This window comes from Scyliorhinus torazame, chromosome 19, assembly GCF_047496885.1.
Source record: "Scyliorhinus torazame isolate Kashiwa2021f chromosome 19, sScyTor2.1, whole genome shotgun sequence".
NCBI lineage: Eukaryota > Metazoa > Chordata > Chondrichthyes > Carcharhiniformes > Scyliorhinidae > Scyliorhinus > Scyliorhinus torazame.
This window is the reverse complement of record NC_092725.1, coordinates 52,008,999-52,036,039: the sequence shown is the minus strand read 5'-3', so window position 1 is coordinate 52,036,039 and position 27,041 is coordinate 52,008,999. Positions and strand designations below refer to the sequence as shown.

The window sequence follows — 27,041 nt, the reverse complement described above, 5'->3', positions numbered from 1 at the left end:
TAGTGTGGCCAATCCACCAAGCCTGCACATCTTGGGGTTGTGGGGGTGAAACCCACGCAAACACGGGGAGAATGTGCAAACTCCACACGGACAGTGACCTAGAGCTGGGATCGAACCTGGGACCTCAGCGCCGTGAGGCAGCTGTGCTAACCACTGCACCACCATGCTGCCTGATGCATCCAAATCATGAGTATAGATCATAAATAGTTGAGTTATGGTACTGATCCCTTCGGCATCCCACCAGAGTTAGCCATTCCTCTAACTATGCCATTATACGACCCCCAACACCATGAGATCTTACATTATGCAGTCAACCTTTACGCGCCATCCTATCATTAAAAAAAACAAAAAAGTCACCAAGAACAATTCAGAGAAAGCTAAACAACAATTTGTGTTTATCTAGCACCTTTAATAAGTTAAATGTCCCAAGGTGCTGCACAGGAGCATTATCGACATAATTGTCTGCAGGAGGAGAATTGATGACCTCAGGTAAAGTGTTAGGTTTAAGGAACATCTTAGAGGAGGAGAGAGAGGTAGCAAGAGGTTTCGGGAGCAAATTTCACAGATCGAGGACCTGACAGCCAATGGTGGAATTGTGAAAGGAGCTTGGATGAGTTCAAGTTTCTGAAGGATGGAGGATGCAAGGCCAGTCAGGAAAGCATTGGAATAGCTAAGTCTGGTGGTAACAAAGGCACTGATGAAGGTTTCAGCAGTAGGTGAGCTGGCACAAGGGAGAGGCAGCAGAAATTACAGAGGCCAGTGCTCTTGGTGATGGAGAGGATATGTACTTCAGATAGTTCAGGAAATGGATTCTTCAGGAAATGGATAGTTCAGGAAATGGATTCTTCAGGAAATGGATAGTTCAGGAAATGGATTCTTCAGGAAATGGATAGTTCAGGAAATGGTTCAGGATAGCTAGGAGGCCTAGAATTGGACCAACTGGGCCAGTGTCCATGTCCGTCCAACAGCTCAAAGAGAATGGAGTCCAGGGCCCAGACTAACTCTGGCAGATAGCGTGCAGCCTGAGGACCAATGGTTAGTAGAACAGAGGCCAGTGGGTGGGTGATGGCCAAGCCAGTCGGAGAGTGGTCCAGCAATAGTGAAAGCAGCTGACAGGTGTCAATCTGGGGCTCCTGATGTTTTCACTATTACAGTCTGCTGCATCTTAGGTGTCATCTTTCCTCAGGCAGCACCCAAGTAACTGCTTTGCTGCTTTTTAAAAAACAACAGACCAGTAAATGTTCGTATTTAGAGGGTCACGGATCACAGAAAGTTAATGTGCATATACAGGAAGCACTCTTAAATAAAATGAAAATGAAAATGAAATTAAATGAAAATCGCTTATTGTCACAAGTTGGCTTCAAATGAAGTTACTGTGAAAAGTTCCTAGTCGCCACATTCCGGCGCCTGTTCGGGGAGGCTGGTACGGGAATTGAACCGTGCTGCTGGCCTGCCCTGGCCTGCCTTGGTCTGCTTTCAAAGCCAGCGACAGTGCTCAACCAGCAACAAATGGTATGTTAGCCTTTATTTCAAGAGGGTTGAGTTATAAGAGTAAGGAAGTCTTGCTACAATTATATGGAGTCTTGGTAAGACCACACTTAGCTGAAGTACTGTATAGAGTTTAATGAAAAAGTGCTTCCTCGTTTCACTCCCGGCTCTAATTTTCCGGCTATTCCCCTTGTTTTTGACCAACCCCCCCCCCCCCCCCCCCCCCCCCACGCCCACCCCACCCCCACCACTACCACCACCCTCACCCCCGCATACATGATTAAATACTTTCCGATACCATTAGAGGGACGCAACTGGATTGATACCTGGGTTGTCCTTCAAAGAGAGATTGAGTAGATTGGGCCTATATGTATAGGCTGGCGATTCAGTACAGTAATGAGAAGTGCCATCTCTCAGAGGGGACATAAAACTGAGGCGCTCTCTGTCTCTCAGGTCATTGCTAAAGATCACTATTTTGATGCAGAACGGAAGAGAATTGGATCACAGAATCATTACAGTGCTGAAGGAGACAATCTGGCCCATCGAGTGTACGCTGACCCTCTGAAAGAGCATCCTCTCAACCTTTGGACACAAAGGAGCAATTTAGAATGACCAGTCTACCTAACCTGCACATCTTTGGGCTGTGGGAGGAAACTGGAACACCCAAGGAAACCCACGCAGACACGGGGAGAAAGTGCAAACTCCACACAGTCACCCAAGGCCGGAATTGAACCCAGGTCCCTGGCGCTGTGTGGCAGCAGTGCTAACCACTGTGCCGCCCCATATTCCTGGAGTTCTGGAAATTCCCCAATCAACATCACAATCACACTGCTATGTGTGGGAGCTTGGCACTGTGCAAATTGGCTGCAATGAACAAACTTCAAAAGTACTTCATTGGGTGTCAAGCACTTTGGAAGGGCCTGCAATGCTGAAAGGACAAGTGAAAAAAATAAATGCAAACCTTTCTTTTTTCCACTTGGCCTCAGTGGCAGCATTCGGGATCAATATTGTGGTCAGTCATGATATAGCAATCCCCACCAATGTATATTTGCACAACCATGGGCTGCAACGGGTTAAAATATATACCCATTCCTCAAGGCACTTGGAGCATAAGCTTCAAATCCTGAAGGGTTTTGATGTCGAAAAACAGCGTGATATTTCAGATGAGGCTAATGTTATCTATCTCAGGGATCGCCTTAACAAACAGTTCTGAGACACAGGCTTCAATTTAGAACTTGTTTACGTCTTGCTTCACTCAACGTTCATAATAATTCAATGTACCAGCAGCAGCCCAGCACAAACATTGCAATCACTTTCTCCTCAAGGTGCTGTCTCTTGGTCTGCTATGGTTATCCTCTGCTACCTCACCCAAGGCGGCCCACTGACAGTGACCGTGGGCCTGCTGTTCCACTTCAGAGGGCATAACCTCTCACATTTCCTGTTCCCTCGCTTCCCTGCCACAAAGCACCCCAGGAACTCACAACTGGGGATGGGAGCTCGGCCCTTCTGGTCTCAATGGTTGAGAACAATACCAGGCACCACTGGAAGATGAGTGGTGGTGGGGGCGGTGAGACATTGAGGGTACCCGTCAATAGATAAACTACTTCCTCTGGTCAGGGAAATCAAGGACAGAGGGACAAAGTCTTAAAGGTAGAACTAGAACAATCAAGACGAAAGTCAGGAGGTATTTCTTTCAGACAAGTGTAGTAGGAATCTGGAACTCTTCTGCAAAAGCTGGTGAATAATAGGCTGCGCAACAAAGGCAGGGAAATGGAAGGAGGTACAAATCAGCTTTGGTCTGAATCAATGATAGGGTGGGTTGAGTGGCTGAATGATTTGCTCCTATTCCTCATGCTTCAACCATGTAAAAAACCTCCCTGAGGTTGTGGATGGGTCAGTAAATTGCTCTGCCAAGGGTGAAGCTGAGGGTTGAGCCACTTGATGGGCTTTCATTTTGTTCAGCTACCCTCCAAATGCCTCTGACGAGATTTTTTTATTCTTCCTTCCCGGGTGTTAGTGGCATTTGAAAGGCCAGCATTTATTACCCATCCCTAATTGCCCTCAAGAAGGTGATGGTGAAGCTTGGGTAACAGCATGAGGAATAAGTGTCTTGGTCGTGGCATTTTATAATAATTGTAATAATCTTTATTATTGTCACAGGTAGGCTTACACTAACACGGGCAGCACGGTGGCGCAGTGGGTTAGCCCTGCTGCCTCACAGCGCCGAGGTCCCAGGTTCGATCCCGGCTCTGGGTCACTGTCTGTGTGGAGTTTGCACATTTGCCCCGTGTTTGCGTGGGTTCCGCCCCCACAACCCAAAGATGTGCAGGGTAGGTGGATTGGACACGCTAAAATTGCCCCTTAATTGGAAAAAAATGAATTGGGTACTCTAAATTAATACTGCAATGAAGTTACTGTGAAAAAATATTCCGGCGCATATTCGAGGGAGAATTCAGAATGTCCAATTCATCTAATAGCACATCCTTTGGGACTTGTGGGAGGAAACCGGAGCACCCGGCGGAAACCCACTCAGGCACAGGGAAAACGTGCAGACTCCGCACAGACTGTGGCACAAGCCGGGAATCGAACCTGGGACCCTGGCGCTGTGAGGCAACAGTGCTAACCACTGTGATACTGTGATACATGAACAAGGATACGGGGAGTCCATACCGAGTGAAATAAAGAACAAAGATTTATTTACAATATGGCATTTCCACTGCCTAGTAGATCTTTACCGGGTTTCTCTCTCAAGGTCGGCGCCTTGCTGGCCGACGTTTTATACACTGGCTAATAGAGTTATCCCGCCCCGAGCGGGAGAACTTGTACTCCGCAAGGATCACGGGGAAGACGGTCATCCTTACCCCGTAAGTCCCGTGCGGGACATTACAGGATACTCATCAACATTACCCCTGTCACAACTCTGCCCTCAACAGCACCATGTCAACGACAAACCTGGCGCACACAAACACAAACGCCAGGATTACCTGCCCCCCACAGAGAGTTTCGAATGGCTTCCACAAAGTATTGCCACCACACGTCAAGATTCTTCTGGGGAAGGTGGTTTGACACAGAGATTTGGGGTGGAGGTTGGGAAGGGGGCGAGGGAAGGAGCATGGGACCACCTTATCAATGTCCACCTTCTCAATTATCCCGGACTTATTGGGAGGAGGTTATTCCAATCGAACTATCAATTCACCCTCTTGGAAGTGGATTAAGGAAAGGTCACAAGATGCACAGGGCTGTCATACAAGCACAGGCCACCACCTGACAATAATTAGGTTCATAGCAGAACGGTAGCACAGTGGGTAGCACTGTTGCTTCACAGCTCCAGGGTCCCAGGTTCGATTCCCGGCTTGGATCACTGTTTGTGTGGAGTCTGCACGCTGTCTCCGTGTCTGCGTGGGTTTCCTCCGGGTGCTCCGGTTTCCTTCCACAAGTTCCGAAAGACGAGCTGTCAGGTAATTTAGACATTTTGAATTCTCCCTCTATTATCCCAAACAGGCGCCGGAATGTGGCAACTAGAGGCTTTTCACAGTAACTTCACTGCACTGTAAGCCTACTTGTGACAATAAAGATCATTATTATTAATTCCCTGTCCAGGGCTACAAAATGAAGGTATTCCTTCACTTAGATCCTTGGTTACTAAGAGACAAAGGAAATTTGCAGGAATGTCAAGTCTGAACTTTGGGAACAGGGGAATGTCATTCAGTCCCTCTGCTCTGCTCTTTTCAATCCTGGCTGGTCTTCAACTCAACTCCATTGACATGCCTTAGTTCCCTGTCCCTCTAAACCCTTATCAACAAAAATCTATCCACTATATCCCAGTCTTGGCATCTGTCATGATATGCAGACATGCAGATAATGATATACAGACAGGTACAGACAGGCAGCTAATGAACACAGAGAAAGGACATGACCAATGAGCAGGCAGGACACTCAGGGGTGGTATCTCACTATAAAAGGCACGAGGCACTCACACTCCGCCTCTTTCCACTGATGAACATCTACAGAGTGAGTCAGGGTGTATGTACAGTATCACACCTCCAGCACCTGGCGAAGAGCTAGTCTGGTTCAGTCAGAGTAACCACACTTAGGTTAGCAGAGAGTCGAATTCATAGAGAACTCTGCTACTGGTTCAATAAATCAGAATGAACTAACTTCGAGGTCTGGAGTATCTTTTGGTTAAAGCTGCATCCAGTTGCAGCCTGTGTTATCCCAGAGTACATAACACGACATACTACCAGGAGACTGCTTAATCTAGGTGGTTTTCCTCAGTCCGTTCCGTGACGACCTGCGAATGTATCCCAGCACCATGGAGAAGATTCAGGCTCCTCACCAGCTCAGGACCTCCGGCAATCTCAGTGCCAACTGGCGGGCATTCAAGCAAAAGTTTCTGCTGTACATCGAAGCTTCAGACCTCGTGGGAGCGTCTGATGCAAGGAAGATCGCGCTTCTCCTCTCAACAGCGGGTGATCAAGCCATCGAACTCTTCAACACTTTTCACTTCACTGAAGGCCAAGACAAGACAAAGTTTCAGACCATCCTGGACAAGTTTGACAGTCACTGTGAAGTGGACACCAATGAAATCTTCGAGCGCTACATATTCAAACAGCGTCTACAAGGTAAAGATGAATCTTTCAACACCTTCTTAACTAACCTCCGCCTGCTAGCGCTGTCCTGCAACTTTGGTGATATTGCTGACTCCATGATCAGAGACCAAATCGTTTTTGGAATTCACTCTGATCCTCTGAGAGAGCAGCTACTGAAAATCAAGCATATGACCCTGCCAGTCGCGATTGAAACACGCACAGTGCATGAGCACGCCAAAAATCGCTATGCCCAGTACAAATCGGCTGAAAATGAGAAACTTGCCTCCAACGAGGCAGAGAGTGTGCAGGCCATCTCCCGGATGCAGAGCCCCAGCATTGATGAAAGCGGCCATTTTGCGCACTTTTCCCAGGGCCCCACGCATGTGCGATGCGAACGGGATAACGAAGCGGCCGACATCCGCACTGCGCATGTGCGACGACGCACGGAGCGTCAGGACGCCAACGTCATGACGTGCTCGAACTGCGGCAACGCCCACTTAAAGAAACACTGCCCTGCAAGAGGCAGGCGATGTTTAAACTGGGGGAAGCCTGGACACTATGCAGCCTTGTGCAGGTCTGCACCACCAGTCAGGGGCCAGCGCTCCCAATTCCGACGACGGCGCGTTCAGAGTGTGCAACAACGATTACAGGATTCTGATCCTGGCAGCACAACGGATCCAGAGGAAGAATGCCTGGAGTCCGCCTACTGTGTGGGCATCATTACCAAATATGAATATGCCACATCCAACTCATCACAAATTCAATCCATCCTCGCTGTGGATTCTGCGGACGAATGGCGTGCGGTGATGCAGGTCAACCACTGCTCCATCCAGTTTAAGCTGGACACAGGTGCTTCTGCCAACCTCCTCTCACAGGCAGATTTCAAACGCATCAAGAAGCCCCCCAAGGTCCTTCCAGCAGCCTGCAGACTCCTGGACCACAACGGAAATGCTATCACGGCACTGGGATCCTGCCATCTACTCGTCTCCAGCCGGAGCACCCATGCACGGTTACGTTTTGAAATTGTCAAGCCAGACAGGGCATCCCTACTTGGCGTGCATGTCTGCAAGCAGCTGAACCTCGTGCAGTGGGTTTACACAACGACATCCTCCAGGCCGGCATTGACGATATCCTCGCTCAGTATCCGGATGTGTTCGACGGGATGAGCACGCTGCCATATCGATAAAAGATTCTGCTCCGACCTGATGCCAAGTCAGTGGTCCACGCACCAAGCTGGGTCCCGGCTCCGCTGAGGGAGCGCCTGAAGGCACAGCTCAAGGATCTTCAGCAACAGGGCATCATTTCCAAGGTAACCGAACCGACTGACTGGGTCAGCTCGATGGTATGTGTTAGAAAGCCTTTGGGAGACCTGCGCATCTGCATTGATCCCAAGGATCTCAATAACAATATAATGTGTGAACACTACCCCATCCCGAAGTGGGAGGAACACACCAGTGAGATGGCACACGCACGTTTTTCCACCAAGTTAGATGCATCACCTGGATTTTGGCAAATCCAGCTGGATAAGTCCAGCAGAAGGCTCTGCACCTTCATCACACCGTTTGGCGGTTACTGCTATAATCGCATGTCGTTTGGCATTGTCTCGGCATCGGAGATCTTCCATTGCATCACAGAGCAGATGATGGAGGGCATTGAAGGGGTTTGTGTGTACGTGGACGACATCATCATATGGTCCACGACCCCTGAAGAGCATGTATCCCGTCTCCAGCAGGTATTCGCCATGTCCACGCCAATGGCCTGAAGCTGAACAGGTCCAAATGTTGCTTTGGCATGTCGACATTCAAGGTCCTAGGTGACCAGATCTCTCAGCAGGGCGTGCGCCCGGACACAGACAAGGTCAAGGCCATCCAAGCCATGAAGGTCCCTGAAGACAAGGTTGCGCTTCCTGGGCATGGTCAATTTTTTGGGCAAGTTCATCCCAAACCTGGCCTCACACACCACGGCCCTACGAAACCTGGTGAAAAAGTCCACTGCCTTTGAGTGGAAAGCAGCACATCAGGCAGAGTGGTTGGAGCTGAGAGCCAAGCTCACCACTGCACCCGTCTTGGCATTTTTCGACCCAGACAGGGAGGCGAAGATCTCGACAGATGCGAGCCAGGATGGCATCGGTGCGGTGCTGCTTCAACGCGATGACACTTCATCCTGGGCACCGGTAGCCTACGCATCGAGGGCCATGACGCCCACCGAAACAAGGTATGCGCAAATAGAGAAGGAATGCCTGGGTCTTCTCACTGGAATTCTCAAGTTTCACGACTATGTCTACGGCCTGCCGACATTCACTGTCGAGACAGATCATAGGCCTCTGGTCCGCATTATCCACAAGGACCTGAACGACATGACGCCTCAGTTGCAGCGCATCCTCCTCAAACTCAGAAGGTACGACTTTAACTTAGTGTACACGACTGGCACGGAGCTCACCATCGCTGATGCATTGTCCCGCTCCATCACATTGCCTAGTGAACCGCTGGAAATCATCCGGCAGATTGAATCACAGGTGCAGCTGTGTGCTAGCACCCTCCCGGCGTCTGATGAGAAGGTGGTTCGTATTCGCGAGGAGACAGCCAAAGACCCCCTCTTGCAGCGTGTCATGCACCACCTCGCCAATGGCTGGCAGAAAGGGCAGTGCCCTCAATTTTACAATGTAAAGGACGACCTGATGGTGACTGATGGTATCCTCCTCAAGCTGGACCGGATTGTCATTCCACTCAGTCTCCAGAGCTTGGTGCTCCACCAAATCCATGAGGGACACCTGGGCGTCGGGAAGTGCAGACGCAGTCCAGGCAGGCTGTCTACTGGCCTGGTATTAGCCAGGGCATCTCGAACATGGTCCTCAACTGTGCGACCTGTCAACACTTCCAGCCAGCGCAGAGCAAGGAGACGCTCCAGCAGCATGAAATCGTGGTCTAAGGTTGGCATCGACCTCTCTCGTGCGAATGGTCGTGACTACGTGTTGATTCTTGACTATTTCTCCAATTACCCTGAAGTCGTGAAGCTCTCAGACCTCACATCTCGGACCATCATCAAGGCCTGTAAGGAGACGTTCTCCAGGTATGGTATCCCACTCACTGTCATGAGTGACAATGGCCCGTGCTTCAACAGCCACGAGTGGTCTATGTTTGCCAAGTCATACCATTTCAAACATGTCACTTCCAGCCCACACTATCCGCAGTCCAATGGGAAGGTTGAAAAAGGGGTGCACATTGTGAAACAGCTCATCTGCAAGGCCGCGGATTCTGCTTCTGACATCTACCTCGCGCTGCTTCCTCCCGTACCAGCCTCCCCGAACAGGTGTGGAATGTGGCGACTAGGGGCTTTTCACAGTAACGTCATTTGAAGCCTACTTGTGACAATAAGCGATTTCTTCTTCTTCTTCTTCTTCTTGCGTACAGGGTGACCCCACTGCCCACTGGCATGTCGCCGGCTCAACTCCTGATGAACAGGGACCTGCGGACGACACTTCCAGCCATACACTTGCCCAACCTGGATCACCTCCCGGTGCTGCAGAAGGTACAGCAGCTCCGAAACCAGCAAAAGCAGGGCTCTGATGCTCATGCCACCGATTTGCCCGTGTTATCCCCAGCAGACACTGTCAGGATCAAGATACCGGATGGTGGCTGGTCTGCTCCAGCTGTCGTTGTTCGACAGCTTGTATGTTATACATATGGCTGATGGTTCTGTTGTGCGACGAAACAGACAGGCACTGCGCAAAGTTGCCTGCCCGCAACCGCTTTCTTCTCCGTTTCCGTCCGTTGTTTTGCCACCCCCTGATACCTCGAACTACGAGGCCACCAGTCAGGCTTCCATCCCGCCTGTCAAGGCGCCGTCGTCCCCACCACCACCTCTCCGGCGGTTGACAAGGATCAGATGCAAGCCCCAGAGACTGGACCTATGAACATTTGTTTTGTTTGATATGTTCTGTTTTCTCACATTAGGCAGCTGTCTTCACATGTAAATACGTTCACATATGCCACCGCTTGTAAATATGTTAATATATGCCACCACATGTAAGTATATTCCCATGTGCCAACAAAACATTAAAAAAAGGGGAGATGTCATGATATGCAGACATGCAGATAAAGCTATACAGACAGGCACAGAGAGGCAGCTAACGAACACAGAGAACAGGACATGACCAATGAGCAGGCAGGACACTCAGGGGTGGTATCTCACTATAAAAGGCACAAGGCACTCACACTCCGCCTCTTTCCACTGATGAACATCTACAGAGTGAGTCAGGGGTGTATGTACAGTATCACACCTCCAGCACATGGCTAAGAGCTAGTCTGGTTCAGTCAGACAGAGTAACCACACTTAGGTTAGCAGAGAGTCGAACTCATAGAGAACTGTGCTAACTGTGCTACTGGTTCAATAAATCAGATTGAACAAACTTCAAGGTCTGGAGTATCTTTTGGTTAAAGCTGCATCCAGTTGCAGCCTGTGTTATCCCAGAGTACATAACACGACAGCATCCTTGCATCCACAATCATTTCGGGAGAGTTCCAGATTTCTATTTCTCCTCCAATACAAAACAGTAGGAAAATAAAGGTAAGCAATGCTTAGCAATTAGCAATGCTCACTATTCAAGTTCGGCCGATACCTTTATAGTGCTCTCACTCAGGTGTATATAGACAATCGTACAAACAGTACCAACTAACAAACTTATAGGTGACGATATAAACTCTCATTATCTGAGTTGTTGGTGGTGGTGGTGGGAGGGGGGGGGGACAGAAGGTTAATCAAATAGATTAGAATTTATGGGGGGTGGTGAAGAGAGTTGGGAACATATTTGTACTTCGCATCAGGTACATTACCAGCCAGTGGCACATGGAAACACTGAGGGGTGAATAATCAAAAGGACGGTGAATGGTATTAGGCTGGTGACCAGGAAATGGCACCAGCAATATAGATTAGATTTTGATGCCTGTTACTTTACTCATTCCCACTTTTTCTCTCATACAATGATTGCAATTTATACTCGCTCTGTGACTCTGCACAATGTCACATACAGGTTTAACAAACACACGAGGTATGCGACCCAAAGAGCGGAATGTTTTCCCTCTATCCTGATCAACATTCCTCTCCAAACCACCACCAGGAAGGTTAACTGCTCATTCACTATTTGCATCATTTATGGTAGCTTACAGTGTGGGAGTTGCACACTGCATTTATTGATATAATAGCAGGGACAGCACAGTAACCCAGTGGTTGTGAATCACCTTGGATCATGGCTCTCCGCATCGGCTCTCTTTTTCTTCAATATTTCTATTTCTATGACAGATCACACTAGATAGGAGGGGTAAGAACCCTTAGTTTACAGTTGGGTTCCATATAACTGGAGGTCCTCTTTTTACAAATTTATATACAAAATGACCACACTCAGAAAGTCCATTCAAAGCCCCACCTAAAAATAACTCTACAACCCAATCCATATGGATATATAAAACACAGGAACAGGAGAAGACCATTCAGCCCATCAGCGCAACCTCATTCAATATCATGGCTGGCTGATCTGTAATTCAACTCCATTTACTGAGCCTTGCTCGATTTCCTTCGTCAACAAAAATCAATCATTTAATCTCAGTCTGTCCTCAGAATGAAACTCTTTACACTCTGGTATCATTCTGGTGAATGTGCACTGCACCCCTCCAAGGCTTTCCTAAGGTTGAGTACGTAAAACTGAGTGTAGTATTCCCCCACTCTACAACCAACTCACAATTGATGGGGGTTTGCAATTCCTGATTTGACTCAATAGAACCACAGAATTCCAACAGTGCAGAAGGAGACCATTTGACCTATCGAGTCCGTACGACCCTCTTAAAGAGCACCATACCCAGGCCTCCGCACTATCCCCATAACCACATCTAACCTGTCCAACATTGGACACTAAGGGGCAATTTAACATGACCAATCCACCTAACTTGTACATCTTTGCCTTATGGGAGGAAACCGTAGCACCCGGAGGAAACCCACGCAGACACAGGGAGAAAGTACAAACCCCACACAGTCACCCGAGGCCAGAATTGAGCCCAGGTCCCTGGTTCTGTGAGGCAGCAGTGCTAACCACTGTGCCACCGTGCCACCCACTCCTGCATGTTTCAGAACTCCATTCAACTATCACAGCCTTGGGATAGCAGTACATATGTTGGCCATGGCCCAGTGAGTGGTAGCACTTTTGCGTCTGATTACAGATTATGGCCGGCATTCTCCGGTATCCAGCTGGGTGGACCGTACCGGCGCCAAAGAGTGGCGTGAACCACTCCAGCGTCGGGCCGCCCGGGAGGTGCGGAATCCTCTGCACCTTCGGGAGCTAGGCCGGCGCTGGAGTGGTTGGCGCCTCGCCAACCGACACCGAAGGGCCTCCGCCGGCGCGAGTTAGCGCATGTGCAGGAGCGCCAGCGTGTTCCCAGAACCGCTGCTGTGATTCCTGCGCATGCGCAGGGGGTTTCTTCTCCGCGCCGGCCATGCCAGAGCTTTACACAGGCCGGTGCGGAGGGAAAGAGTGCCCCCACGGCACAGACCGTGGGCCCCGATCGTGGGACAGGCCACCGTGGAGGCCCCTCCGTGGCCGGATCCCCTCCCCCCCGCACTCCCCCGAGGACTCCGAAGGCCGTCCTCAGAACCAGGTCCCGCCGGTACGCACCTGGTCTAATCCATGCTGGCGGAACTGGCCGAAAATGGGCTGTCGCTCGGCCCATCGGGGCCCAGTGGAGGCGTCGGAGAATCCCACCCTATGTGTTCAGCGCCCACTCCCGGAATTTGAGAATATAATCTGGACTGCATCACTGCACTGTTCAAAATTACAGAAGTGTCATGGCGCAGGGGGAGGTCATTTGGCCCATAATCTGCGCCAGCTCTCCAAATGATCAATTCACAAACAGCCACTCCCCATAACCCTGCAATCTTTCTTTTAAAATAACAGTCAAATTCCCTAAATGCCCGAATTGAATCTGCCTCCACCACACTCTCAGGCAGTGCATCCTAGACCTTAACCACTCGCTGTGTGAAAAAGCTTTTCCTCATGTTGCTTTTGCCCCTTTTACCTTCAATCCGTTCGCTCTCATTCTCAATTATTTCGCGAGTGGGAACGTGTTTTTCTCCTCTTGATTTTGAATACCTTTATCAAATCTCCTCTCAGTGTTCTTTTCCCCAAAGAAAAACAGTCCGAATTTCTCTGGTCAACCTTCATGACTGAAGCTCCTCATCGCTGGAACCACTCATGACTTTTTTCTGCACTCTCTCCAATAACTTCATATCCTTCCTGAAGTGTGGCACCCAGAATTGGATGCAATACTCCAGCTGAGGTTGAACGAGCATCCTGTACAAATTCAACATAACCTCCCTGCCCTTGTACACTATGAAATGAAAATCGCTTATTGTCACAAGTAGGCGTCAAATGAAGTTACTGTGAAAAGTCCCTAGTCGCCACATTCCGGCGCCTGTTCGGGGAGGCTGGTACAGGAATTGAACCGTGCTGCTGGCCTGCCTTGGTCTGCTTTCAAAGCCAGCGATTTAGCCCAGTGTGCTAAACCAGCCCCTCTATAAACTATGCCCCTATAAATAAAGTTCCAGGACAACGTATGCTTTATTAACCACGCTGACAACCTGCCCTGCCACCTTCCAATGACTTGTGCACATTCACACCCAGGTCCCTCTGCTCCTACACCCCTTTAGAATGATGCCCTTTATTTTATATTGTGTCTCCAAGTCCTTCCTACTAAAATGAATCTCTTCAAACTTCTCCATATTGAACTGCACCTGTCGCTCATCTGGCCAATCCACCAATTTGTCTAGGTCCTTTTGACGTTCGACATTGTCCTTCTTATGCTTCACATTTTTCCCAAATTTCCTATTACCTGCAAATTTCAAATTTGTTCCCTGTACACCAAGTCCTGTAGGACTGGTCTTTTGCATGAGACCGTAAACGCTAAAAAGGGGGATGTAAAGCATTCAAAGGAGAGCAAAGGAGCTCTGCATCCTGGGAAAAACCTACCCCTCAAACACCATCACTAAAATTGGTCATTTAGTGAAATTCACGAAAATTGGTCATTTATTTCATTGTTGTTTGTGTGATCTCACTGTGTGTAAATTGGCTGCCTTGTTTCCTATGCCATATCTAGTGACTAGACCACAAAAGTACTTCAGCGGCTGAAAGCACTTTAAGAGGTTGTGAGAATTCTCTCTTTCTATCTGAACCTGCTGTTCTCTATTTTAATAGACATCTGGAACAGATTCCGATTGCAAGATTTCGAAGGCAATTCCCTTGCTCTCGGTTTCATTATCAATTCCTGTTGGCAATTTGTACATTCCCTTTCTGGTTTACGCTGTCTGTCTCTTTCTTTTTCTCTCTCTCTAATCTATCTGCAGTGGGAGCCTGGACTGGAGTCTGGAGTTGGGAAGCAGAGATAACGAACAGAAGTGTCACGGAGCATTCCTATCATTCACTAACAAGCCATTGCTTCAACAACTCCTTTACTCGGACTCTGCTCATTTTAAATCACAGACAAGAGATAACGCGGAACCTTCTCCTCCCTGCTTTTAATCTCAAACTGGAATAGATAGTAGGTGGCACAGTGGAAATGTCACTGGACTAGTTATCCAGAGGCCCAGACTAATGCTCTGGGAACATGGGTTCAACATGGGTTCAAATCTCACCACAACAGCTGGTGGAATTTAAATTCAATTAATAAATCTGGAATGTTAAGCTAGTCCATAGAATCCCTACAGTACAGAAGGAGGTCATTTGGCCAATCAAGGTGCATCGGCCCTCTGAAAGAGCATCCCATCTTGGCCTGCTCCCCCGCCCTATCCACCTAACCCCACCTGACCGTTGGACACTAAGGGGCAGTTTATCATGGCCAATCCCCCAAACCTGCACATCTTTGGACTGTGGAGGAAATCGGAGCACCCGGAGGAAACCCATCCAGTAAAGGGGGAGAATGTGCAAACTCCAGATAGTCACCCAAAGCCGGAATCGAAGCCGGTCCCCGGCGCTGTGAGGCAGCAGTGTTAACCACTGTCCCACCGTAGCGTTCCAGCGATGGTGATCATGAAACTATCATTGATTGTTGGATGGACCCATCAGATTCACTCATTTCCACAGCAAAATAAAATGTGCTGCATTTTCCTGGTCTGGCCTGCACGTGGCTCCAGACCCACAGCATTGTGGCTAGCCCTGAGATTTCCTCTGAAATATTTAGGTCAAGGGCAATTAGGGATGGGCAAAAAATGCTGGCTTTGCCAGTGATGCCCACAGCGTATGAAAAGAACGAAGAATAAAAATAAAATACATTTCCAATTGTGCACACAAATAAAACTTTTGGAGCTGAGACATCTCGTCAAATCAGAATGAGACACCTAGCTAAATCACTGACTGAATAGCATCGGGATAGAAACGCCTGCTTTTGCTCAATTTAGCAAAAAAAAGACATACAATTTATTAATTTATTTCCTGTCTTCTTGCTTCTTCTGAACATTGGTGTCAGGACCCCCCACCCCACCACCCCACCCCTCGGCGGCGCCGTGAGGCAGCAGTGCTATCCACTGCGTCACCATGCTGCCCTGGGATATCAGCATTCCTGCAAGGCTAGTATTGACTGTCCAAGCTCTAGTATAAATGGGCAGCTTGACAAGCACAGCAGAGAGCAATTAATGGTTCACCACATTGTCATGGGCTGGAGAAACACATAGGCCAGATGGGGAAGGGCAGCAGATTTCCTTCCCTCAATCATATTAATGAACTAGTTCACACTTTACAACAATCTGACAGCCTTACGGCAACTAATGCCAGATGTGTGACTCCACCATCCTTTCAGTTCTCACACCTGGATTGAAATCCAGCCAAATCGGACTCTCCCCTTTGACTAAAAGGTACAAATACTGTACATGCCATCGCACACATGGATCAATGCACAACATTGCCATTTGCAACAACAACTTGCATTTATATAGCATTGAATACAGTACAGACATCCCAAGGAACCGTAGAGAAGTATAATCAGGCAAAATTTGAATCAGAGGCTAGAACAAAATATTTGGGTAGGTTGCCAAAGGTTCCCTCAAAGAGGTAAGTGTTAGGAGGTGCCTTACACGAGGAACTACAGGTGGAAAGTTCAAGCGTTTAAAGGAGGGAATTATTGAGGCAGTTAAAGCCATGGTCAGCAATGGTGGAGCAATGGAAATCCGGGCTACACAGAGGTCATAATTGAAGGGCTCACAGGTCTCAGAAGTTGTAGAGCTGGAAGAGGTTATAGACTAAGGGAGGGGTAAGCCATGGTGTGCTTTGAACCCAAGACTGAGAGTTTTAATATCAAAACATATCTGGAACGGGAGTCAGTGATGGTCGCTTGCTGCAAGTTAGGGTGTAGGCTGCAAGGTATTTGATGAGCTCGAGACCATCAGTTGAGAACATGGCTCAGAGGGACTGGTGTTTGAATTAAGAAACAACAAACAATATTGGTGGAACAGGGGCTTTGAAGGCGAGCAGAGACGGAGGGGTTTTACTCTACTTTGAATACTCTGCAGTATTCCACCTGCCCGGGAGTGCTTGTTACTGAAACTGGGTGAGGAGGGGGGGCGGTAATGAAAAACAGAGGAAAAATAAATCACCAGAACAAAGCCAAACATTTTAAGCTCTCATACTTTTTCAGTACCTAAGTGCTGATTCAGTTAAAACCACTCACCCAGACTATTCTCACCACAACGGCCCCAGGCCAAGGATTACAATCAGAAAGATTACTGTCACACAAATTAGGTGTGGGCGGGAACAAGTGAGTTTAATTAACCACTACAGTTTATGCAACTAATATTTGACCCCGAGGGCTTTGGTTTACAGACGGATTTCGAGTGTCAGGTTCAGATGTTACCTTCCAACTCAAATTTTCAGAGGAACACACAACACAGGTGGAGGTTTCAGTTCTTTGAAAGAGCTATCTAATTAGGCCCACTCCTCCGCTCTCGCCACAAAGCTCTACAAATGTCTTGATTCTGAAGTATATATCCTATTCTGAATCGGCTTCCACCATCAGGCAGTGCTCGTCGGATCATAACAACTTGCCGAGTGGAATAGGAAAATTATTTTCATCTCCTCTTTGGCTCATTTAACAATTACCAAACACCTGTATCCTCCTCTCCGAGGAAACAGTTTCTCCTGTCACTGTACCCTGGGATGGTGCATGGGCAATTCCAGCCCCACTTGACCCAGTGTTGCAACACAGGTGAAATTAGGTTTTATTTCAAATACACAAGGTCCTTGGTTGAGCCCAAATAAACTACAGTCACCAAGTTTGTAACCTTAAAACACAAGTAACCTCTTATGATGTACAGTATTATAATTAATCGGACAGATAATATAACCAAACATCGACCACCCCTTTCCTGACCACCCCCCATCCTACCTCGTCACACTCTCTCCAGAAACACAGACAAACAACACGGAGGGGAAAGGAAGGTGTAAAGGAAAAGAAACGATAACTAAAAATAAAAGGAAAAGAATCTCTGATGCACTGGGATGATTTCCAGTCAATGTCTTTCTGAAGTTCAGGCTTTCATTTTGATACTTCTTCCTTCTAGGCTTGAGAAAGATTGTCTACTTTCTCTGCAGCCTCAGCATCATTTCAGGTTCACAGCAAAGGATGTGCCAGGCACTCACAATAGTGCAGCTCTTTAACTTCAGTAAGCAGGAGAGAGAGAGAGACTGGACCTTTCACTTCCAAGGTCTAGACATTTCTGCTACGTTCTTTCAGAAAGAATCACGCAAGAACCAATCGCTGACTTGTCAGGCAGAACACTGTTCCTGGCCAATCTACCTGCTGCCAGTTAACCAATCAAAACGAGTCCCTCCAAAGCTTGTTCCTAAGAGCCACTTGGTGCTGAGAAGTCTGGTTTCTTCTCTCCACAATACAGAGTCTGGGAACATCGTGTTTTGGCTAGAAGGCTGTTTCAACGTTGAATATTCTGCTTAAAGGCACATCCCGATTATGGGTCCACAGGCAAAAATAATAAAAATAAGTGTGAAGAAAGGAAATACACAGAAAGGACTCTTACACTTCTTAATGGCTCAATCCACATGCTAAATTGTTAGCCGATGATCAATTGGTAGCAATCTCATCTCTGAATCACAATGTTTTGGGTTGAAGTCCAAGACTTGAGCACAAAATTCAAGGTTGGCACTCCAGTGCAATACTGAAGGAATGCTGCTCTCAGATGAGGAGCAAAATTCTCCATACCACCCCGCCACATTTCTGCCCCGACCCGCCAGCGGGATGCTCCGTTACACCGGCCGGTCAATGGGGTTTCCCATTGTGGGGCAGCCCCACGCCGTCGGGAAACCCCCGGGCGCCGGCAAAACGGAGACTCCCGCCGGCGGAGAATGACGCCCGAGATGTCAAACATCTTCTCTCTGAGGTGGATATACAAGATTCCATGTCACAATTTCAAAGTGAAGAAGGGGAGTTACCCCGAGTGTGGCCAAAACTTATCCCTCAGTCAACACCACAAAAGGAGATGACTGTATGTGAGGACTTGATGTGCACAAACTGGCTGCCACGTATCCTACATTACAACAATGGCAAGACTTTAAAAGTCTATCATTGGATAAAAGTTGATTTGGAATGTCCTGTAGTTGTCAAAGGCTGTGTATGAATGCAATTGTTTATTTCTCATCATCTTGAACACCCTGTCAAATTGCCCCTTCACCTTTTCTGCTTGAAGGGAAAAACAATTGGGTGGTGAATCGTGGAATTCTCTCCCCCAGGGTGGAGGCTCACTCATCTGAGCATACTTAAGATAGAGATTGCTAGATATTTAAGATATTAAGGGATTATGGGGATGGTGGAGGAAAACGGCATTGAAGTAGATCAGCCATGATCGTTTTAGGTGGATTGGCCAATTGTCCCTGAGTGTCTTAAAGGTTAGGTGGGGTTATTGGGTTCAACGGATAGGGTGGGGGTATGGCCTAGGTGGGTGCTCTTTCGGAGGGTCGGTGCATATGCGATAGGCCGAAAGGTCACCTTCTGCACTGTGGTGATTCGATGATTCTGTGGTCTAGCTGAATGGTGAAGCAGGGTTCGAGGGGCCAAATGGCCTACTCCAGCCACTATGTCCTATTCCTGTGAACAATTCCAGCTTCTCTATTCTCCCCACAAAATGAAATTTTTCACCCGATCAAAAAGAAATCATCCTGAAAGTGTCTCCCTGCTGGGTACTTCTCCAATGTCTCACACAAGTGGCTAATTTTCATGCATGAGTCCAGGCAATGGCTATTCGAGTCTTTTTGTTGCTGGAGGGCTTCACAGCGGAGTTTAATCTTGCCTCTATCTGCATCCCTGCGACATCCAGAAGTAGAGACTGAATGAGAATCGGGAGTGACAACTCTGGCTCAGGGGCCTGACGCGTACACCAGTTGACTTGACATCGGCAGGGAGCAGAGCCTGGAACCTTCTGATCAGTATGGCTCAGTTACACAATGTCTTTAACGGTTCAACAGCAGGAGTGAGTTCAAAGCAACTTGCGGCCCATAGGAGTCAATGCCATGTAACCAACCCCAACAGAAATCGGCAGTAGAAAATAACCCCAAGAATGAAAAGGGCAAGAGAGCTGAAAAACTAAATCAATAAAACAAAAGAAAAGTGAAGTCCCTCTGTAGCCACAGTAAGTTACGCGGGGGTCTGAGCAATCTCTCCCTCACTGGTACAAAACGGATTTTCTCTCGTCCTTCACTGAAACCCTCGCGACAGTTCAAACGATCTGACAATTTCAAAAATGGCACTGGTGTTGAATTCTTTCAAAAGCATTGAGAGTTTTTTTCCCCCAATATAGTTGCATCACTCTTTTACTTTCAAGTTGCAATATCGAGTCATTTGAAAGTAAAAATCAACCTTTCCTCGCACTCTCTGAGAGGCAGCCAAACAAAGGATGATTCAAGTATCAATTAAACCAGGCACAAAGTCAGCTCAGCCTAGATTCTCTCATTGCTTAATGTAGGTGGCGGACAGCAGCCATCAATCATAAATGACACAGTGCTAGCTGTTGCCATTGTGGTTCTGTATGTGGTTGAGCGACACAGGGTCACTATGGTAACAGGAGCATTTTGGAAAGATGAAAATGAATTCCACTCCCCCGCGTTCGGACAGTAACATTGAGACAATCCACTGACTGGTCTGGACCAGCCAAACTCACAACTTGATGGGAGGAAACCCTTCAACATCCTCAATGGTTACAAAGTGGCACAATTTTCCATCTCTATAACTTACTTCTCTCTTCCCAAATGAAAAGGGCAAGACTTTCACTCACTGTCACCAACATTTATGGATTTTTAAAAATTTACATATCAAAAAATTCTGAACTTTTTTTTGCCACTTTGGGAGGCAACTGCTGCTTGCAAGACAGAGATCAACAATAAGAGTGTAAATGGATATGGGACAGGGGTTGACATACATATCAGGCACGATCGAATTTAATCTAACAGATTTCAATGATCTTTCCCTTAACAGGTACGGACTCAGTTCTTTAGCTGCCACTCAACTCAATCTCTCTCCCTAAATGTCTGAGATTAAGCTTCACAGATGAAAGCCCCTCACCACCGCCCCCCCCCCACCCCCCGCCCAACACTCAGGTGCAACACCCGTCCACGAACACTTCAGCCCTCCCACCAAGCCCAACTTCACAGATGAAAGCCCCTCCCCCCCGAACACTGGTGCAGCAACTCTGCAGGCTGGGAAATGGAAATGGCTCCTCACCTCCTCAGTTCCCCTCAGCAACCATTGCACCAGCTTCACGTTTTTGAAAAGGAGTACCAAACTATGCCCACGTGGTTTCTCGCTGGGGAGCCGGTTAATTACCGGGAGGCCGTTGCATTCGGCTTCAATCTCATCAAATGAGATTGAAATGAATGCAAATGAGGGTCAATGATATGCTCGCCATATTTGTCTGTGATCCAGAACTCGCCATCAGGAGCGGGCCAGTTAGCAAACTGATTCACGCCTGGCGCGAATCTCGATTTTGGCCTTTCCCGGGATTTTACAGGCACGCCCAGATCTGCAGTGGTTAAAACGCGAGCCTATCATATAGTTCTGTCGTCCCTGGATGTAGAGATTATCCCATAAATGCAGCTTACTTTCTATATTTCATTAACCCTAGGCCGCAGAGATTATTTAAGGATTAACTGGGTTGTTTCAGAGAGAATTCTTGCAGGCTGAACTTTTCCACTGGACAATGCAGAGAGAAAAAAACGATCAAAGTCTTGGCATGGGTTTGAAGGAGATGACATTTAGCTTCCAACCTTCAAAAATTCTTTCTCTCACCCTCAGAGAGAATAAAGAAATTGAAACAGAGCTGTGTTGTCTGACTGATCATCATTGTGAAGGACATAACCTGCAGTGGCATCACCAATTCTGCACGTGCTGTGGAATAGTGCCTCTATGAAATCATGAAATCCAAGATGGATTTCTTCATCTTGGTCTTTCTTTACACTTGGGAAAGACTGCTGACTGAGGTGGTGAATGTCGATTCACAGCAACGGTTCAGAATGTTTTTTTTAATTTAGAGTACCCAGTTCTTTTTCCAATTAAGGGACAATTTAGCAGGACCAATCCACCTACCTACACATCTTTTCTGTGTTGTGGGGGTGAGACCTACGCAGACACGAGGAGAATGTGCAAACTCCACATGGACAGTGACCCAGAGCCGGGATCGAACGCGGGTCCTCAGCGCCATGAAGCAGCAATTCGAACCACTGTGCCACCGTGCCGCCCAATGCATGATTCATTCTGTGCTGCACCCATCAATGTGGACAGAAGGTTGGTGTTAAGTTGGATATCTGCCTCCGCAATGAATTTGGGGGTTGAAATGAAGTTGTCCTGATTTTTGGTCAACCTGAATTGGTCCCCCCTTGCCCCCTCCTCCCAACCCACTGCATCTGATTGTTTCTTGCTTCTCCCAGGAAACTATATGATTGGCTGTGGGAGAGAGCATAGAGAGTAATGATGCTTTACCTTGCGTTTGGGTAGCACCTTTCAAATTCTCTGGAAACGCCAATGCGCTTTTTAGGCAATGAATGTCTTTGAAGTCACTGACGGCTACATGGTCACCAATTTGAACTCGGCATGGTCCAACAAAGAGCAATGTGATAGCGACACAAAGGAAATAAAGTTGCAGGGCATTGGGGATCTATAGTGAAGGAATGGAACTCACTGGGTTGCTCTGCGGAGAGCTGGCATAGATTTGATGTGCCGGAAATGACTCTGTGACTTTGACCCGGTGAAGATCATCTATTTCAGTGGCGATGGTGGAGGGATAATTATTGGTCAGGTCACTGGAGGAGCAAACCTGCTCTACTTTAAATCATACTGGGGATCTGTTCTGCCCACCCAGATGGGCCTTTACTTTCGCATCTCATCGAAAGGTACTCCCTCGAAGTGTCTCTGGGTTCTGTATGAAGATTAGGATGGCATGGTGGCAGAGTGGTTAGCACTGCTGCCTCACCGCACCAGGGATCCGGGGTTCAATTCCAACCTTGGATGACTGTCTGTGTGGAGTTTGCATGTTCTCCCCTTGTCTGTGTGGGTTTCCTCTGGTTTCCTCCCACAGTTCGAAGATGTGCAGGTTAGGTGAATTGGCCATGCTAAATTATTCCTTAGTTCCCAAAAGATGTGCAGGTTAGGTGGAGTTATGGAATCATGGGATATGGCACGGGAGTGGGTCGAGGAGGGTAGGTGCAGACTCGATGGGCCTAATGACTTCCTTCTGCATTGTAGACATTCTTCTATTCTATTATTCTGGAGTGGGATTTGAGCCCACAGCCTTTTGACTCAGAGGCAAAACGTCTATCCCTTGGGCGGCATGTGGCTCAGTGGTTAGCACTGGGACTGCGGCGCTTAGGACCCGGGTTCGAATCCCAGCCCTGGGTCACTGTCCGTGTGGAGTTTTCACATTATCACTATGTCTGTGTGGGTTTCACCCCCACAACCCAAAGATATGCGGGGGAGGTGGATTGGCCACGCTAAATTGCCCCTTAATTGGAAAAAAAATAATTGGGTACTCTAAATTTATTTTTAAAAAGTCTACCCCTGAGCCTCAAATGATACCTTTATTGAAGCTTAATTGTTTGACTTGGGCTGGACTGACCAGCCCCCTTTCAATAGCAGTGGAATGTCAGTTTAATATCCCACAGCACAGTCAGCATCTCCACAAAGCCATGGACGGATTAACGTCACCCAGCGAGAGCGAGAGAGACATCAGAACAGGAGGAGGCCATTCAATTTGTTGAGTCTGATTTGTTCCATAACTCGGTTAGGTCACAGCTGATTTGTGCCTCACCGTTGCTCCATATCCCTTGACAGCAATAGATATTTGCTGTGTAATTGTTTGAGTTTGGGCAGCACGGTAGCATTGTGGATAGCACAATTGCTTCACAGCTCCAGGGTCCCAGGTTCGATTCCGGCTTGGGTCACTGTCTGTGCGGAGTCTGCACATCCTCCCCGTGTGTGCGTGGGTTTCCTCCGGGTGCTCCGGTTTCCTCCCACAGTCCAAAGATGTGCAGGTTAGGTGGATTGGCCATGCTAAATTGCCCTTAGTGTCTAAAATTGCCCTTAGTGTTGGGTGGGGTTACTGGGTTATGGGGATAGGGTGGAGGTGTTGACCTTGGGTAGGGTGCTCTTTCCAAGAGCCGGTGCAGACTCGATGGGCCGAATGGCCTCCTGCACTGTAAATTCTATGATAATCTATGATGCATGTCTATACTTAGATCAGTCTTGAGCATGTCTCAATTTATTGCTCCACAAGAACACATTTGTCCTAATTTTGCACCAGGCCCTGTCTATGGGGTGAATTCTTCGTCTCGCCAGCTGCGTGCTCCTCGGTGTGGCGCCGGCACCAGCAGAGGGATTCTCCATTGCTGCCGCTGGCAAATGGAATTTCCTATTGTAGCCGCCCCACGCCGTTGGGAAACCCACGGGCGGGGATGTGCTGCCGGTGGAACGGGGAACCCCGCCAGCGGAGAATTCATCCCTTTGTTCCCTACATGCAGAAGGAGGCCATTCGGCCCATTGAGTAAGGTTATCAGCTGTGTAATTTTCAATTGTCCCAACGTGACGGTCTTTCAGGCAGAGATCTAACTCAGATTTACACTGCTCTTTGTATGAAAGTAAGTTTGCTTATTCACTCCTGAATGACCTAAGTCTAATTTTAAGATCTGCCCTCTCATCCTCCTCTCCCAGCAGCGGAAATAATTATTTTCTATCTACCTTATCAAATCCTTTCATCTTACAGAGCCCCGGGAACATTTTCTAAAGTGGACAGCGGCAGAAATTATTAAAAAATATATAGAATTCACCTTCGAGTAATGAAATTATCAAGAAGTACAGCTGTACTAAATATCTAATGGAGGCGGCTCTGGCAGCTCCTACTAAAAATCAGAACTTCAGGCTTTAAATATTGTCATTTAAAAAAAATTTGCGACATCCTTAAGTTAGGGTTCAGGTCATTAAATCATGGGCTTTAAATTGTTCCATTTTTTAACCTCCTGATTGGAACTCAAAACTTTCTGAGTTTTGAGTCTAGCAGGTAAACTCTAATTTCCCCCTCTCCCCACTCTCATGAAATGAGCTACTGGCCGGAATTCTCCGGTCGTTGCGATGCACCTTTTACCGCTGGCCGTGCAGCCACGCCTGTGGGGTTCCCGACGGCATCAGGTGGTTGCAAATGGAAATCCCATTGACAAGCGACGGGAAGATAGAATCCCTCCGCCAGCTAACGGAGCGCCGCCGAGAAACTCGCGGCTGGGGAACCGGAGAATCCCGCCAACGTCAGGCACCGGAAGCTTTCCAGTACTTAAGTTGCAACTTTTCCTGTGTAGAACCTTGACAGTGGAGTGTGGAACAGCTATTTAGTTGCAGAGGCCAGATTTTGATCCCAATGGCACAATTTAAAACCGCCTCTTTTTAATTTATAAATCACGACAGCGCGAAACGGGCCCGGGGACGACCGATTCTGGCCCCCATAGGGATCCAGCATGTCGCTGGAGCGGTTCACGCCACTCCAGCCTCCCTTCCCGGCATCAAATGGGCACCGCGCCAACCCGCGCATGCGCGGTGGACTTCTTCAGCGCGCCAGCCCCGACTCAACATGGCGTCGCAGGGGCCGGCCGCGCAGGAAAGTGGGCCCGGGGGGGGGGGGGGAGAGAGGCCGACCCGCCGATCGGTGGGCCCCGATCGCGGGCCAGACACCATCGGAGGCCTCCCCGGGGACGGAGCCCCCCTCCCCGCCGCCCCCCCCCTTTACAGGCCGCCCCCCGCCGTTCGCGCAGACTTCCCACCGGCAACGACCAGGGGTGAGCGGCGCCAGTGGGACTCTGTCGTATCCGCGCGGCCGCTCGGCCATCAGGGCCGGAGAATCGGCGGCCCCGCCGATTCCAGCGGCCTGCGGCCGGCACCGCGCCAAACGCGCTGCCGAAAATGGCACCGATTCTCCGCATCTCGGAGAATCGGGCGCCGGCGTCGGGGCGGCGTGGCGTGGTCTCGACGATTCTCCGGCCCGGCGTGGGGCTCGGAGAATCGCGCCCATTGTCTCACAATGCCCTGTATAACTGAAGCATAACCTCTCTCCTTTGTAATCGCTTTCCCGCACAATAAACAGCAACATTCTATTTGTTTTCCTAATTACTTACTGTACCTGTACAGTAGCCATTTGTGATTCATGCACCAAGACACCCAGATTCCTCTTGCGCCTCAGAGCAATCTCTCACCATTTACATAATAAGCATTTTTTAAATTTTCCCTGCCAAAATGGACAATTTCACATTTCCCCACATTGCGCTCCATTTGCCAGAGTTTTGCCAACACACTAAACCTACCTATGTCAGTTTGTAGCCTCCTTACGTCCTCTTCAAAATATACTTTCCTACCTATCTTTGTGTTGTCAGCAAATTTAGCAGCTACAGTATATAAGGAGGCCATTCAGCCAATTCTGTCTGTACTGAAAAAATTAGTGAAATTTCCATGTAAAATGTGACCCAGCAGTATATATTTATGTGGTGTCCTTGCAAACTAGAACTTGTATCTGGAGATGCTCTCATCATTGCACAGCACAAAAATTCAAGTGATGCTGTAGTCACACATGCAATGTTAACCCAGTCAGTTCTGCATGCTAAAATACCAGAGGTTAAATAAGTATTCCTAGCCTGGCCAGACAACTGCTTATAGACTCCAGCTGAGTTCTACAATTTCCAGGGAACAATCTCTCCCTCTTGCCCATTGTGGATGCAATTAGTAGTGCCAATGGGAAAAAGTACAATTTATCTCCACAGCTTCAACCTTCACTCCTCAAAGCCGCAGGAAATTTGATCCCAGAGGCCACTAGCGGGACAAACCCAGCTCCTTTATTTTACGATAGGTGATCAATGATCAGGCTTCATGAAATTTAGGAGTGATGAAACGGGCAATTGCGATTAATTGGGGCGGCACAGTGGTTAGCACTGCTGCCTCACAGCGCCAGGGGCCCAGGTTCAATTCCGGCCTTGGGTGACTGTGTGTAGTTTGCACATTCTCCCCGTGTCTGCATGGGTTTCCTCTGGGTGCTCTGATTTCCTCCCACAGTCCAGAGATGTGGAGGTTAGGTGGATTGGCCATGCTAAATTACCCCTTAATGTCCAGGGGTGTGCAGTTTAGGCTACGGCATTATGGGGATAGGACGGGGTGGTGGGGGAGTGGACTTAAGTAGAGTGTTCTTTCCGAGGATCGGTGTGGATTCAATGGGCTGAATGGCCACCTTCTGCACTGTAGGGGCTCAATGAAATATGGAGGGTTCCGAGAAAGACAGCGTGCGGCACATCTGTGCTTTGCCAAAGAGACTGGTGGCAAGCTGAAGGCCTCTGCGTAAAGCGAAACTTTCTCAGAGACCTCGTGGCAATTCAAAAGGGCCTTAATTTGCCACTGTGCGGCATAAAGCCCC

At 48.3% G+C, this 27,041-nt stretch overlaps 1 protein-coding gene across 4 annotated transcripts in view; it reads right to left on the bottom strand.

Moving 5' to 3' along the window:
* Window positions 1–27,041, bottom strand: part of hipk2 (homeodomain interacting protein kinase 2) — a 405,644-nt gene that overhangs the window by 339,255 nt on the left and 39,348 nt on the right. The window lies entirely within an intron of this gene.